At 37.4% G+C, this 17,001-nt stretch overlaps 1 pseudogene; it reads right to left on the bottom strand.

Moving 5' to 3' along the window:
* Positions 1-428: 428 nt before the first annotated feature.
* Positions 429-16,623, bottom strand: LOC149157500 (ubiquitin C-terminal hydrolase 12 pseudogene; annotated as a pseudogene).
* Positions 16,624-17,001: the final 378 nt, after the last annotated feature.

Raw genomic sequence — 17,001 nt, 5'->3', positions numbered from 1 at the left:
CACCACGCATTCCGCCTGGGAAGCTAGCAGTATCCCCTCATGATTTACACGTGGAGGTTTTCTCTTGATTTTTACTTTTTCATATACCGCCTAAGCTTCAGCATGTCTGTGTTGCCTTTCGTGTTCTTTCTTTCTCTCATCTTAACAATACCATTCCCAAGCTTTTCTAGAATGGCTAAAACTACACGTTCTGGTATTACAACTCTATCCACCAGTAGCTCTTCCAAATCCAGCGGAGATAATAGGCGAGGATACCCAGATGTTATTCGACCAAAGCAGCTCCCAACACTAACGATTCCCACATAAAGGCCCACCTTTTCGTTTCTTGCAGCACTTCCGGTCTGAGCAAAGTTATTATGATAACACCCGCACTACCTCCACCGCTTACAACCACAAAATCGACAAGCTACAAGTTAACCATTGTTGTGTCACATGAAATTATATTCAAATCGCCTCAGCTGAATTTGTAGTACAGGAGAAAAACCAAGCAAAAGAACAACTTTTCTTGCCTCCTGAAGTCCATACTGCTCTGCATGATATTTGTCATCACCATCAAGTTGTTCAACTTCAACTTACTTATCAAATGAAGCATAGACATCTCGACAGCCTTTAACATCAAGCTGTAAATCATAGATTGATTCCTTCCCTGTAGATTTATAATCCACATTCATGCACTCGATGTAGTTCATATGATGTCTTTCAAATAGATGTTTTATTGTATCCTCAATAGCTGTGCCCTTCATTTTATCTTCTAACTTCTTGCAGAGTACTCGGTTTAGCTCCTACACATCATGTTGCATGAAAGAATCATATGTGTCCCATCCGAATGATTTGGTCAAGTCTTTTGTTGAAACGCTGGTGTCACTGTGCTAGACTTTATAAAACAAGCTCTGTAGAGCCAATGGAATACTTTTTTGAGGGTATATCATTTTCAGTTGTGGGCATATGATAGACAGCCTTTCTGAAGTAAGGAATATGATACAATGTCTGAAGCAAAGAATTCATGTAGCATGTCGCCCCTTGATTCTTCAGCCCAACAAAACCCGTCTGCTTTTTAGAATCATACGCCCAATAATCAGGTACCCTTCGTGCACTGACTCCTGCTTCCACAATCAAAGTATCGTCTATCAAATATCAGGTAAAGGCATGAATGATGTGTATCCCCAATCGCTCTCCCGGGCATTGAATTGGTGTTGTGTTTCTTTCTTGACAGTGAACTTGTGATGAATCTGATTAACAATAGCCAGACTAAAAAAGCATATCTGCTCCAACCACAAGGTAATGTACCGGAATCTGCCACATCTAAGTAAATGGATAAGTGGTCCACGTTGTTTCCTTTGGGGAATATCAAGACATGCCATTTATAACCCCCTACTATGAAAACATCCGAGTAACACTTCTTTACATTCAATCTGGAAACATGCTCAATCGGCCAAGTGAATTTGAATACTGTGGGCTCCTTCGTGCGCTGATTCTCTACTATACTCACTGACTCGCTTTTTGCTGGTTTTATTGTATCAACGGCCCCCTCTAGCTCCTGTCTAGCATGATGGATGTAATGAACCACCCTTTTCACGAGATCAAAACGGACACCTCCTGTCACAGATACTCGAATATCCAAAACAGGTCGAAGTCTTTCACCATTTAAACTCCAATGTCTTCGCTTATAAACACATCATACATGAATAAAATCACTGAATAGGCCCTGTCGACTTACTTGGAGAAGAATTGAGCTGAAACGAATTGCGTTTTTGACTAATTGATGTTGAATTTCGGCCTTGGGGCTCTGTGCACCATACGCACTCCCAATGCGCCGCGCTTGGTGAGTGCGCCGCGCCAATGTTAATTTACACTACAGAGGAGCTCTCAATGCACCGCGCTGTTCTCCAATGTGCCGCGCCAGGATTTCACACAGTCACGGCTTGAAAATTTGCAAGCTTTGCCTTCTCTTCACTAAACCTCGACTTCAATCGACCCTTTGAATGCCAAACTGACATTGATACACATAGAAACGTTTTCACAAAGACATGACTTTGATTTCTTCTGATTCGGCAAACCAAGTTGTATAATTTTGGCATTCCGGCATTTGAATGAAAACTTTGTTTTGTTTGATTTTGCTTTGTCTCTTTGTGCTGATGACGTTCTTTCTGTTTGTGCTTTTGCAGGGATAGGAGCAGCTAAAGCTACTGCCATTGAAGAGCTGTACAACTTTGAAACACTTTGACAAATTACATATTTATTACAAAAACACATTTGACGATTTTTTCTTCAAAACAGGGTTTTGAAGAAGAATCAATCTCGCATTATTGACGATGACATTCCTGAAATAAAAACTTACTGAACCTCCCTCTGGCCTGCAAGCGTTATTTCACACTTCTGGAGACAAAACCCTGGAATCAAGAATTAAAATGACTCTTTTTGACCAAAATGGCATTGGATGACTGCAAATGACGAGAAATGAACCTTGGTGAATTTGACTCTGACAGAGGACTGACAAGACCGAGTCTAACACTTTGTACATGTGGTACATATGGTACTGGTTTAGATGCATGTATTGCATGGTGTTGTATGACGTGTGTAGTTGTATGTGTGTGATGCACACTATATGTATGTGCACATGGTTGAGGAGAAGGCACAAGTTGTTTTTCTGGCACAACAACCGATGTAGAGTGCATACAAAATAAAGACTAAGGTAGAAGTTAAGGATTGATGAAAGGATAAGTATCAACATTTCATTTCAGTTTTATTATGAATGTGATTTATGCCTATGGTATATGATGATTATATGTGATATATGATACTGGTTTATCATGGTTACATGTGATTTATGATGTTGATCTATGATGGTTGTGTTTTGAGCTAATCAGATGTGATATGTTTATACATGACGTTTTGATCAACCAATTAGTTTGACTTTTTATGACAGGAAGCAAACAAGATTTCAAGTGTACCTTATTGACGAACTACCAATGAGGTATGGTTTGAGGTTATTTCAATTTAATTTAAAACTAATGGAATATATGTGCTTTGTACCAGAAAGCATGAAAATACCAGTTCGCTGGTTGAAATCGACTACAAGAATTGGCAGCAAGAGAAAAATAAATTGGAACATGCAATAGTATGTTGGTAAAGTACTTCAGGAGTAGGGCCATTGTGGGAAACTAGTACCCAATAGTGTCCATTGATTGCCATGAGCATGCTATGACCAGTATGATGGTTTTGAGGCAGGTATATGCCTTCATTTTGTATCTTCCTATGTGAGGAAGCCTTTCCAAAGAATGGATCTCTTGAGATAGGGGATTATGGGGAACCTGGAAGGTGAGTGACTGCACGGAAGGGGGATGACCAAATTTCTTGAGGGACTGTGTAGTAGAAAAGGGAAGGTCACAGATAGAATTGTTTTTGGTCATTAGCATTGCCAGATGGAATTAGATGAACATTTGGAGTGCACCTTGGAACAATGAGCCAGTAACTATTCATTGAGAGGACAAGTGGCACAAGATTATAGCACCCAACATTGGATGCATCTTTGAATGTGGTAGTGGAGTCTGGAATTCCTAGGAAGGAGGTGAATCCTGATACCAATTTGAGGGTGGAGGTATGGTCCTCTAGGTTCCCTTGTTGGTTGATATGGGAATCATATTCTTTTATTTTCTGGTTTAGCAAATGTGAATATGTGTATATGTTGTCATTGTAAATACCATAATGAGTTGTGTTATAAAGCTCCATCATGTAGTATGGTTGTTATCTGGTCATGATGTCATGATGTTTTTCTTTTGAGAATGTCTTTCATTGTAAATAGTGCAACAAGCTAAGTTATAAATCTCCATGGAAAGTATGCTTACTTTTCAACGGTTTTTTTGAGGTCTTGGTGTGGTTCAACACCAAGGACAGCATTCCCCCAAGGGGCAGGGATCTGTAATAGCCCCGGTGAAAAGTTCATGTAATAAAAGTTAATAAAGGAAAAAATAAGACAACAGTTAAGGGATATGTATTCCAAGATAAATGTTGGGAAAAGATATCCTAGTGGGCATCACTGGATCTATTTTTTGGCTAAGGAAATTGGCAAAGGCTAAGGAAAAGGCATTAAAAGGAATAAAGGCATTTTTGGCACATTTATTTATGAAAATAAAGGAAATTAGGAGAAAAGTAAGGTGAAAGGTCACAGGTTGTATGTGAAGAGGAAAATGAAGGAAAATAATGGAAAATGAAGAAATAGAGGCCTCATTAATAAAAAGGCTTATGAGGATTAGTTAGCAAGCTCTTAGTTAGTGTAAGCTCTTAGCTCAAGCTTAGTCAGTGTAGTTGCTTGGCTCAAGCTTAGTCAATGTTAAGCTCCTGGTTAGTTAAAGTTTGAATCTCTCTCATTACTCTCTCTCTCTTATACTCTTGGTCACTTAGAGCTTTCCTAGAGCACTCTAGTTCTGGATCAAGGAAGGAAAAAAAAGTAAAGGCAAAGGAAGGAAAGCAAGGATTAAGGAAGGAAAAGCAAGATTAAGCATATTTAACAGGAATACTTGTAGGTAACATTTTGCATGTGTGATTTCCTAGGTAGTTTGTACATGCATGAATTTGCATGTTAGTCTATGGTTCTCTTGCTATCGGTGGCATGGTATTGTTGGGTTGTGATAGTGGTTTTCAGCCTAGCCTCACCTTTTCTCCGATGCCATGGTATGTTGGGATGTTTATCTCAGCTCCGAGCTTTGGTTTGTTGGATTGATTTAGGAATACGGGGCATAGGTGGTCTCAAAGTTCATTCCTAAAGGCCTAGGAATCCCTTGACCAGTTTTAGTGGGATACACGGTAAAGCTTGAGGGAGGAGTCTTAGTTTAGGGCATAGTGATATAGGTTTGGATTGTGGTAAAGCCTGAAATATTGGTCTCTGTTTAGGGCCTAGTGATTTGAGATTGGATTGTGGTAAATCATGAGTGACAAGGAGAAAAAAAATTTCTTAAGGATAGTGATGGATTCTGGATGCAATTCCAAGTTTGGATTGGTTATGATTGGAGCACTGGTTTTGGTGTGATCATGGTTTGATGAGGGTGGAGTTGGTTTAACCTCTGTATTCCCTTGGTTGTTCTATGAGATACCACATTCATGCTTGGAATATGGCATGGAGGTGATTTGAAAGAGAGATTTGGTTTAGCCATGTCTATAATTGGGTGGTACATGGAAGTCTCAAACCTAGTCGAATTTTCCTATGATTAATAAAAGCTAAGTTCTTTTATTTTTTCACTTGTTTATATGTGGATATAATGGCTATTGTGTCTTTGATATTTACATGGTTTAATGTTTGTTATAATCATGGTTATATCATTGGTTCATGTCATTGTTATTTCATGTTTTTACTTGTAAATGAATGGACAATGTATCTATGACCTAATGGATGGAATGGAAATTAATGTGATAAGGAAACAATACTTCATGGTGAATCTAAGATAAGTATGAGACCCCTATCTCATATCTGTTATTTACAACTATAGGTTGTATATTTACTAAGTGCCTGAAAAATTGTCTATCATGGTTAGGTTTGGTTAGTTCAAGCCCTTGATCAAGTTTTGGGTTCGGGGGTTTTCCTTGGTGTCATCTATTCTCTTGGAAAGTCTCATCAAGTTCTAGGCATTGGTTTGGAGACTAGCCATAAAAACATGGCTTAATTCACGTAGTCTCTAGAATAGAACTGGCTGAAAAAGACTGCAATCTCTCCCTTAGAGTCATTGTCGGAGCGACTATAGGGTTCCAGTCACATTCATACCTTGTCATGGGAGCGACTCTATGTTTATTTCATTGAAATGTTAGGTTAACTCAGTGGTTGGGCACTCGAAGTGGTGGATTAGCTCTTGGGGGTCGTGAAGTACCTGAGGGAGGTCTATAAGGCCTTGTTTTGTTGACTCCATTTCCTTAAGGTTACATAGGAGTTTGACTCTTATCATAGTGGCCTCTTATGACATGTTTACCCCGGCTAGTCGATTGCTTAGGTAGATGTGGGAGGAGGGTGTTACAATATGTTCATTGATCAATAAAAAAACACAAATAGGATTGAAATACTTTTTAAGTTCAATTTTAAAAGATGTCTTCAATTAGTAATGTTCAACTAATAAGTTAAATTTTATTTCTTTTGAGGTAATCTACAAGATCTTAGTCATAACATATGATATAAGTCATATGTATTGGAATTTAATATAATAAAAAAATTAATGATATGTTTTTAGATAATTTTATAAATTTTCCTAAATTTAGTTGGCTATCGAAATATTTCAATCAATTCCTTAACTTAAGACACTCAATTAAGAACATTCAAGAAGTAAAAGTTTATATATATATATATATATATATATATATATATATATATATATATATATATATATATATATATATCACCTTTTATAATCCAATATGAAGCATGTGTGTAACTCTTTCCATGTAATAACATAAAAATATTTCAATTTTGTTCATAACCTTGATAGTTGAATTTCTATTTTAAGTAAAATAATATTATATCAACTTGGTTGTTGTACATACTGAAATGGATTTTCTAGAAACCAAATGCATGGCTTGTATATAGATCGATAATTTTTTTTTCATGCTCAACATGAATACTATCTATGATTTAAAAAAAGAATAAGATCAAAATTTTAATTAAATCTAAATATAAATCCCTATTAATTATAAATTTTAATTAAATTTTAGATCTATGGGGTTCACATAAAGATCTTATCCCTAAAAATAAAACCTCCTTGAAATTTGGTCTACTTTAGAAACTTAAGCACCTTAAGGCAACTAAAGCTTATATAACATATATGTACACCATTATGAATCCATCCTAGATTAGAGGGAAACATTTCTCTATTAAAATTAAAAAATTAGAAGAGTATTCAACTATCAAATTTATAGATTACAAAATTCATACATTTGAGATATCTTATACTAGATGAGATTACACATGATTGCTATAGACTCGGCTTCATGGCTTCCCATTTTCATCATCTACTCAGTTGTCCAATGGCTCATAAGAATGCAAGTCACCATATTACGTTCATGGTCTGACTCTGTCATCTTCCATCTCCTTGGTTCACCTTTATTTATTTTTATTTATATGAGATTGATCCAAGTAGCTACGAGTAGATGATTGTATGGACAAGATATATAAAATCTCTATAAATGATGTGATCATTCTATTTTTTAAGAGTTTCAAAGAAATGGTCCATCACAACCATGTCACCAATTTGGTATGTGAATTGTCCATATTCATATGGTCTCACCAAGATACTTTTCACCTGTGTGCATCACATCAAATAATATGCCACATTCTCTTCATTTCCTATGAGGTCAGTGATAGAAAAAATATCACCTACAACCAAAATAAAAAATATGTATTAATTAAACAAATTCAAGATTTCAATTTATAGATGAAATTATCAATGATATATGGGCCACATACCTTCCCTTACAAGATCAAAGATTTGATCATGATCAAGTGAAATAATGGCCTCTTCATTGTTTATCTCTTGCCACCTTAGAATTGGATGAGGTCCCTTTGGATTAACAGGAGCATATTTCCATCCTTTCACGTACCCATGTTTTTCATAGTGATCAAGTCTACATCCATCAACACCAATGCAAAACCCACAAAAACATTTGAGGTTTCTTGTCTCAATGTCAAATATTTCCCCGATGTCTTTCCTCAACATTGAGTGTAATTCCCTTGTTCCTTGTACAATATTATAATACCATGGAATGGATCTATTCACATCGTCAAGTTCATCATTCTAAAATAACCTACGTACAAGTCTACTTGGTTCATAACCCTCATGTCCTAAATGGGATTTGCACCATCTGACCATCTCTAGTGATGATTTGATTCGACCTGCATCATGAATCAGTTGGTACCTCCTAATTGTTCGCTTCACAGAAGCACCTATACCATCATGCTCACCCTTTCCATGTCCTATTTCAAGGTAGCTCCAAGTATTTTGATTTTTTTTCTTTTGTGTAGTCAACTCAACCAATAAAAAGCGTGTGCTGACTTGAACTTCCCTACAAAACCATCGAAACATATCCAATGCTTCTTGAATGATATGCCATTTTTCGTTAATGATTCATAGATTAGGTCAAAGCAATTTTGTATGAACAATGTGTCATGCTCATGATAGTCCCTGATTTAAAATTGATGCTCCCTAATCACATCACATGACTCATCATTGTTATCCCTACCTTCAAGATTGAATTGTGTGTGTCTCTACAAAACATGTATGAATATGGACACTTAGTCTAAGTGATAATACTCACTTTGGATCTCTATCTCATAAGGAAATGTGTAATTGTCAACAAATTCCAGCACTGATAAGATTGCACATGGATAAAATACTTCATGAGAATACTTAAATTCATGTGCTTTGCACATGGACTTGTGCGATTGTTTGATATACTTATAGATCTAGTTTTGAAACACCCACATGAATTTTGAAATATGAATCTCATCCTAAACATGGTTGATCCTCTTAGGAACTAGAGTCGAAGAAGATTTTTGGAAACCTTTGGGAACTACTAGGGGGGCATGAATTATTAGTGTGACTTATTATCAATTTTTACCACTTTAAACTTCTCTATTGAATCACAAAATACTAACTAACATTATAATAAATTATATCATAAACATTAACCATGTAAGAAGCTAAAACAAGATAACTATGAAAGAAACATTAATGAATAACACATCAAAACACATCCACACAAAGGACACAAGATATCTAGTGGAAAACCCTTCACTGGGAGAAAAAAACACCCTTGTTGTTGCGTTGCTATGAATCTTTGATTAAGGAAAATTTGTCTTTTACATAGATTGTTGAATCCCATCAAGATGGAGACTCAACCTCATATACAATCAACTGACTCCAATCAGCCAAGAGACTTGATTTTATTGATCAACTCAAAATACTATGTTCTCACATGGATCTATAGACCACCATCTGCTGAAAGAATCCACGATCAACGCTCCTCACCCAACTTCGATTGGACTATCCAACTACCATTGGATTGAGAAATTGTTCCTTTCATTGAAGCTTAGAAATTACTTCTCCACACATGTGAAGTAACTTCTCCTCTACTCTATGTACACCTTGTTTCATCTATTTTCTTACTAGATCCCAAGACTTTCTTCTTAAATTGATTCACCTCTATAATACGATCTCTAGTAGCAAGACACCATCAATAAATTAAATAAAATTACTGTAATCACATTCTCACCACTTAAGAAAAATAGTGGCCACAATGAAATCATCAAATCTAAATAACATAATCACTAACATCTAAACCACAACTCAAACTCAAACAAAACATCAAACGCTCACTCGAAAATATGAATGTTGCATAATGCAATCAACAACATAAAACATAATGGTTGTGTTCCAAATGCATCAATAACACCTGCAAAACAATGTGAGAGTCATCAACTTTGGCATTGTTCCTATATTTCCATCAATACCAACAACTCTGCTACAACTCCTTGCATCTCTCTCCTTCAATCTGAAACTCTAAATCAAAAGAATACTTTAGAAAATAGATCTACTCATTATGTAGTCATTAGAGCTCATACACTGAAACATATGTGCTCTTTAATAGTTTTGAAGCATACTCACTCTATACAAGCTTCTATTATACATATATATACCCAATCAACCATCATTCAACTCCAATGTGAAGTATATAAAATGTGCTGGGAGAAATTCACCTTAGGGCTAGGATCAAGACTACACAAAGTTGACAATATCAATCCACTATCACCACTACTTGTGAAATAAAGGTGTTCAAATAATTGATGAACATTTGCAAACCATTCCTGACCTTTGCAAATTAATCTAAAAGCCCCTAGGAATTTACATGCCAAATTACATCTAATTTGTGTGACGAATCTAGATATTTTCTTGTGAAAATTCAACCATATGCACAAAACTAGCTGATTTGAGTTGCAACCGCATGCACAAGCTTGTCTGCTAGCAGTTGGAGCCTTTTAATTGCATTCATAAGCTTGCATAAGTGCAGTTGGGCAAAACATAAGGAAAATCATTAAACTTCAACTCAAAACCTCTGCCATCTATTTGGTAACTTTCAACACCTCCTCTACATGCCTACAAACCTCTATCATAGCCTTTGGCACATCTGCACATGAACAAAAAAAGTCTCCCAAGTGTCACTATCATGTTGATCTAGAAACAAAAAAAAAAATGGTTGCCATGGGTGCAAAATAGTCCTCATATCTCCTCAACAACATTCTCAAGCTACAACAGATCTGAACAGACCTATAATAGCTCTGCAACATCATCATCATCACCATCATGAGGCCAAAACACTACTGCAACAAGTCAACCATTAGTTTCTTCACTAGTTCCTTACACTAGGTCATGAACACCTCTAGTACATGAACAACCATCACCGACATATGAATTTTTGCATACAAACCATCATGAGTGTGACATCATAAGGTTCACATCAATGTCCACACAACCAACTCAATGCAAACTCAACTAGTTTCAACCATGTTACAAGGAATGCATCAATATATCAACTAGGATACATAGGTTTGACATCAATGCCCACATAAGCTAGTTGACACCATTAAAACAATGGCAACATGAGGTGGTTGGAACCATGCACACCATAATGCCAACAATCTCCCCCTTTGGAATTAATGGAAACTATACACAAACTCTAGATCAATCTCCTCTGTCACTCTGCCTTTAACATCAATGGAAAAGGATGAACTCTATCTTATAAGGTAGAAAGAACTGAAGCATAAATACTGGAGCATCAGATCTCTACATGGCTAAAAAATGATGCATATCAACCAACATCAATGTCTCTCATATTAGTAGCAACAATCAACATAATAAACCAATCATCATTTAGAGTAGCATATCCAACCAACAACCTCTAACAACATGCCAACATAAGGCATCCATAAGCAACATCAAGCATATAAGGCCTCAACCTAACTCTCCATAGGAGAAAACCAAATCACATATCATAAATGAGAAGCATCACATAATGTGTAACAATATTCACATAAATATCAATTCGTATTCCACCATGGAAAATTTTAGGGGCTAATATTCGTAGGTGGTCAAATTTTCCATGATTTTTCCAAAAAAAGGTATCCACTAATTTCCATTTTTTATAAAAATGATTCGCTCAAATTTTACAATATAAAATTATTTTACCCTAAAAATTGCCAACATTATATAGAGAGTATATATAAGATCATTCTAAATTTGAATAATTTTACAAATACATCAATAAACATTTTAGAGTTTGCATTTTAGGGACTAGCGATATTGTTGGCACAAAATTGACATCACATAAAGACCCTGGGTTCAGGCACAAATAACCAAAAATGGTCGTTGTAGTCTAGGACAACACCAACATTTTCACCTTATCGAAGGGATAAGGAGTCTCACCCGAGGCGAGCTGTGACTGAAAGTAAGAAGGGTTCAGTACATGGTGAGGGATATCTTAACCAATATAGTATAAGGGGCCCTACGCATATACTCATACTAGAAATATATCAACATGAATATCAATCTACCATGAGGATAGATTTGCAACACATTCAAATTTTTAGTGGGTCCAGATAACATAGCAAAATAGACACATCATACCAAATACCCAGTTTGACTCTTTATGTAGATTAACTTAACAAGATAAAATTTCATTATATATTAGGCCTCAGCCACAGACATTTACATGAAATACCCGGTTACATGATACGACAGACTACAACAGACTTCACCCTATTTCTCAGTTGCCACTCTGGCCTTAAGGTGGGATGCTCTGAGAGCTCACATCCTCCTCGATGCTCATTTGTAACCAGAACTCTTCAACTAACCAACCCATTTCTTCTTTCAGCCTTATCCTTTTGTATTCACTTCCATCGTTTACACTGCCATCTCTTACTCGAATGTTTCTTTCCTTGGCTACCTATCGTCGACCTTGTCTGCTTGACTGCCCTTGATTTCAACTGACAACTTGCCACAACCGTCCCGCAACTGCCAGTCCCTGTTTTCCTCCCAAGATCTCTTCTCTACAACCTGACCCTTACTGCCACCATTTGTTTCCTCTTCTTCATATCTCCAAAAATTTTCAAAATTGAAACGAAGGCCCCAATAGGGCCCGACCACAGTTCTTTGACTCGTCCCCAAGTCAATCTATTTCGAATGTTGCGGGGCCTGTTGGTGTCTCTGTAGAGACTTCTATTGGTGGTTGCGTGGTTTATGCTCCAACTGCTCCTTCTTCCCCTTGTTACACAACATTTTTCCATTGTCCCTATGGTCCCCATCCACAATATTTGAGAACCTCTACAGTGAACCCTACATGATTTCCCGCCATGAAGAAAATTCGAGTATGTCCCTCTTCATGAGTATAATAATTCCCCTTTGCATCATTTCCCAAGAATATTCCTTCTACCCCAGTCTACAATACTGGCACTACTGACCAGTTTCCTCCTCGTGCCAATTTGTAGAGATTAACACTAGCACTAGCATCGTACGGAGCGACTGAGCCCTTTTCCAGTCGCGCCGATCCTCTTTTGGAAAGTTTTTTAAATATGGAGTCCAAGCTTCCAGGTCTAGAAGCTTCGTAACGGAAGTTGGTATATGGTTGGGATGGATGGAGCGAGAGAAGTCAGTTTGGGCTCCTTTCCCCTATTATGATGGAACAAACCCAAGAGATAAGACCTTCTCCCATGATGAGAGTAACCATCTCTTCTCCATCCAAGCTATATAAACCTCTCTTTTCCCAAGCTAAGCTAGCTTTTGGGAGCAAGTTTGAATGATCAGCAAGACATCTATATCTTGTAGCTTTCTAGTGTATGTTTAAGGGAGAATAATGTGTATGGTTTGGTTTGAGACTAAAGGGAAGAGGCCTTAAAACATCCATTGATGCCGGTTATCCATGAGATGCTAGCATAAGTGTGGCAACTTAGATATGTCAGAGGAGACCAACAACATCAAGCGTTGGTTTTAATCTCTTTCTCAATTTATATGAATACAATTATTGATTGATTTCCTACATGAAGTGTTATCTTACATCTTTATGGCTTAATGTTCCTTGACCTGTTAAGTAGGCTCAATAAAATTTGTATGCTATCAAGTTTGTTGTTTGTTTTCTTGTTTCAGGTATTTGAAGGAAGGAAATAAAAGATAGCTAGTGTAAGGAAGCAAGATCATCACCAAGAGAAATAGCATTCTAAGAGGTATCCCCTCTTATTTGATTCTAGCTTAAGGAGATTTACATAGCATTTTACAACTGTCCCTATACTCCCCGTCCACGATCCCGGAGAACCTATACAGTGAACCCTACATGCTTTCCCATCATGAAGAAACTCCCAGTATGTCCCTATTCATGAGCAGAATAATTCCCCTTTGCATCATTTCCAAAGAATCTTCCTTCTTCTCCAATTTACAAGATCAATGCTACTAACCAGTTTCCTCCTCACGCTAATTTGCAGAGATTAAAACTAGCACTAGTGATGCGTGGAGCGACTGAGCCCTTTTCTAGTTGTGCTGATCCTCTTTTGGCAAGTTTTTTAAATATGGAGTGAAAGCTTCTAGGTCTAGATGCTTCATAATGGAAGTCTGGTAGATGGTTGGGCTGGATGGATCCGAGGAAATCAGTTTGGGCTCCTTTCCGCTATTAGGATGGAGAAAACCCAAGAGACAAGAACTTCTCCCATAATAGAGGAACCAATCAGCCCTTAGGGATCCTTCTGAAGTACCCCGTTACTTTGGAAGGAAAGACCGTCTATATAGACGTGATGGTAGTCCAAGGTGCCTTAGATTTCAATCTTCTCCTTGGACGCAACTATGTTTATTTCATGGGAACCATTGTTTCTTCTCTTTTCTGTGTGGTTCGTTTTCCAGACAAAGGGAGAATAATGACCATTGATTAAATGTCATTCATTAGTCACCAGGTGCCTCCTACGCAATCATCATTTTCTATTGATTCTTGTTTGCAAGCAACACCTTGTTGAGCCCCAAACTTGCATCTTTCCTATACACTTTCCAAGACTCTTTCCATTCACTTGGACCTCTTAAGCTATCAACACCATTGCATATTAATCATAAAAGATAATTTAAAGTGGTTTTTAACTATGTTTTGTGTCTGCTGTTTGAATTAGATTTTTTCTTAGTGAGTTGCGGAATCTTGTCACTTTCCGTAGCTGCTTCAACTTTCCGCAGTCGTTTTTGTTAAATTCTATATTGCAGGTGTCTTCAGGAAAATCAAGCCACATGGGCAAGTTGAAAATGACGTGGACATGGACCAAGTCCTATTGGCTCAGTCGGATTCATCAGAGGAGGCCATGGTCAATGGTGGTCAAGCAGTGGTCAAACAGAAGAGTCCTATGACAATAGGACTCCGTTTCTAGGCACATGAAAGATCTTCGTGGCCATTTCTAGATTTCTGGACGCACGCTGACACCTGTAGGCTTCCCACGATGTAAATCCAACAAGCAGCTTTCATTAGATTGCATCATCTCAGCAGCCATGATGCTAGATCCATGGATGCTGTCGTTCACGTGTCCTCTATCAGCGCAGTTTTTAGGAAATTAGTTATGTAGCCTTTTGTTATAAATAATGCGTTTCTATACGCATAGTAGTTAGTCTTTGAAATGTAATTTTGCTATTAAAAAGCCCACTGTGCCGTGACATTGTTTCGTTGTTATGACTGCGTTTTGAATATATGAGAAGACTCTGTTTCTGAGCATAATTCTTGGTTGATAACAGTTTCCCGAGGTTGTGCAGAGGGCCTTTGCATACGCCGAGGTTTTGTTTATTATTTGCTGTATAGTTTTATGCTGTGTTTCTTTATGTTTATTATGTCATAGTTATTCACTTATGTATATTGCATTTCCTATCGTACTAACGTTTCATTTTTGTTCATAATTTTACATGCTTTACATTGCTGTTAACGCTGATCAGTGTGTATGTTCCAGATTACAGTAGGTAGCCTAGGCATTTGCATATAGTTTTCACAATGAATAATGAGATGGAATCAATCTTTCTGCTGACTTACTTTTCTTAGATTTTACTTTCAGTTCTGTACTGTTTATTTCAGTTTTGTTCATTGGCTTTATTAGTTAGCTTAGATATTAAATTGCTCATATCATTGTCAGTTACCTCCAAAAGCCATAGCGAGACTAACTGGCGAGGGATTGAAGTATGATTGTGTAATTTGATATTAGTTTTATTTTTCTGCAATTAGACATCAGATTGCTCAAGTTGTTGATGATTACCTCCGAAAGCCATAGTGAGACTAACTGGCGAGGGGTCAGACTATGAATTGATGTGATTTGATTTTAAGTTTACTTTTCTGCAATTAGACATCAGATTGCTCAAGTTGTTGATGATTACCTCCGAAAGCCATAGCGAGACTAACTAGCGAGGGGTCAGACTATGAATTGATGTGATTTGATTTTAAGTTTACTTTTTTGCAATTAGATATCAGATTGCTCAGGTTGTTGATGATTACCTCTGAAAGCCATAGAGAGACTAACTGGTGAGGGGTCAGAATATGAATTGATGTAATTTGATTTTAGTTTTACTTTACTTGCAATTTTTGGATTTCTTTGAGTACAGTTTCTTTTGTATTTCGACAGCAGCAGGAATAATGGTTTCATGATCAATAGTTCACTATTTGTTTGATTAGAATAGTGGCACATTTTCATTTTCTTTCAGGAATTAATTTCATCATTAGCATGTTCTAAGACTTTTTGAAGTTTGAAGTTTGGAAACCATTATAAAGGACATAGTTTCCTTGAAAATTTATATCCATACTTGTCTTTTAGAATTTTTGTCTCACATTAGGAAATCAACAAAGATAAAAACCCCCAAAAACAAAATAAAAGTCAAAAACAACAAAAAGTAAGAGATAGGTTATCTTGCACATATAGTGCGCCACACTTCAACAGTTTACAACTCCCGGATTGAAAATTAATATAGAAATTTAGGACACTCTAAATTGACCAAACATTTTGGCACCGTTGCCAGGGAAGTGTAACTAGGTAGCCAATTTCTTAAAAAATGTTGGACACCTAATCCTAAATGGTTAGTGTGGAAGTTGAATGGACAAAAGCAGTCCAAGAGACCTTGGGATCTGAAACCCAAGAGTCACATAATGTACTATAAATGTATATCTTCTATTAATAAAAAATGAATTGCATGTTTATCTTTCATACTGTCTTGGCTGTCCATGTGTGTTTAACATGGTATCAGAGCGGGCGATCTCCTGCCCTGCTCCATTGTGAGCCACCTGTTTCTGTGAGCCACCTGTTTCTGCGCTGCCATTCCTCTGTTGTGAGAAGTCCCGGCCCTCTGCCATATTCTTTTCAAGCACTGCCTTATAACGCCTCTGTCATCAATGCCTCTGTCCTGAGCACTGCTCAGTCCTGAGCGCTAGTCTGCCCTGAACGTTAGCGCATTGATTCATTTCTGCTGTTGTCCTCTGTCTCTCTGCGCATTAACTACCAGAGCTCTGACCTGCATCTGCCACACCTGCTCTGCCTCTGCCTGGCTCTGACATTGATTCCCTGCGCATCTGCTGGGTAAACGTTTCCAAGCATCCCGCTACCATAGTATCATTGATTGTCCTGCGTAAACGCTTCATTCATGGCCGCATGCCTTTCTCTGTAACTCCGCTCCACCCACAAGCTTGACTAGCTCCACCCACGAGACGCAGCACATTTTCGCGACAGACATAATCTCTGTGCCATCACCTGGAAGAATGGTCATTTTATATGTTTTTGAGGCTGCTGCTGCGCATCGAACCATGGCCTGAAAAGCTCCGTTTGCCTTAAATTTACAGCGTCGACTTCCAAATCGGCAATTTTTTTGATTTCTCTTGCTGGAACCGGCGGAGAATCCAGCATTTTTTCGCAAAAATCTTAAAAGAATCGTCAATTTCTATTCAAAGCTGTGCAAATGTTATTATTTGTCAGTCGAGGCCAAATCT

The sequence above is a fragment of the Pinus tabuliformis genome, chromosome 5_2 (genome assembly GCF_031772625.1).
Source record: "Pinus tabuliformis cultivar Carrire ecotype Pingquan chromosome 5_2, CPIR1, whole genome shotgun sequence".
In the NCBI taxonomy this organism is placed as follows: domain Eukaryota; kingdom Viridiplantae; phylum Streptophyta; class Pinopsida; order Pinales; family Pinaceae; genus Pinus; species Pinus tabuliformis.
The sequence above is the reverse complement of the archived record's forward strand: the minus strand, read 5'-3'. Positions and strand labels throughout refer to the sequence as shown.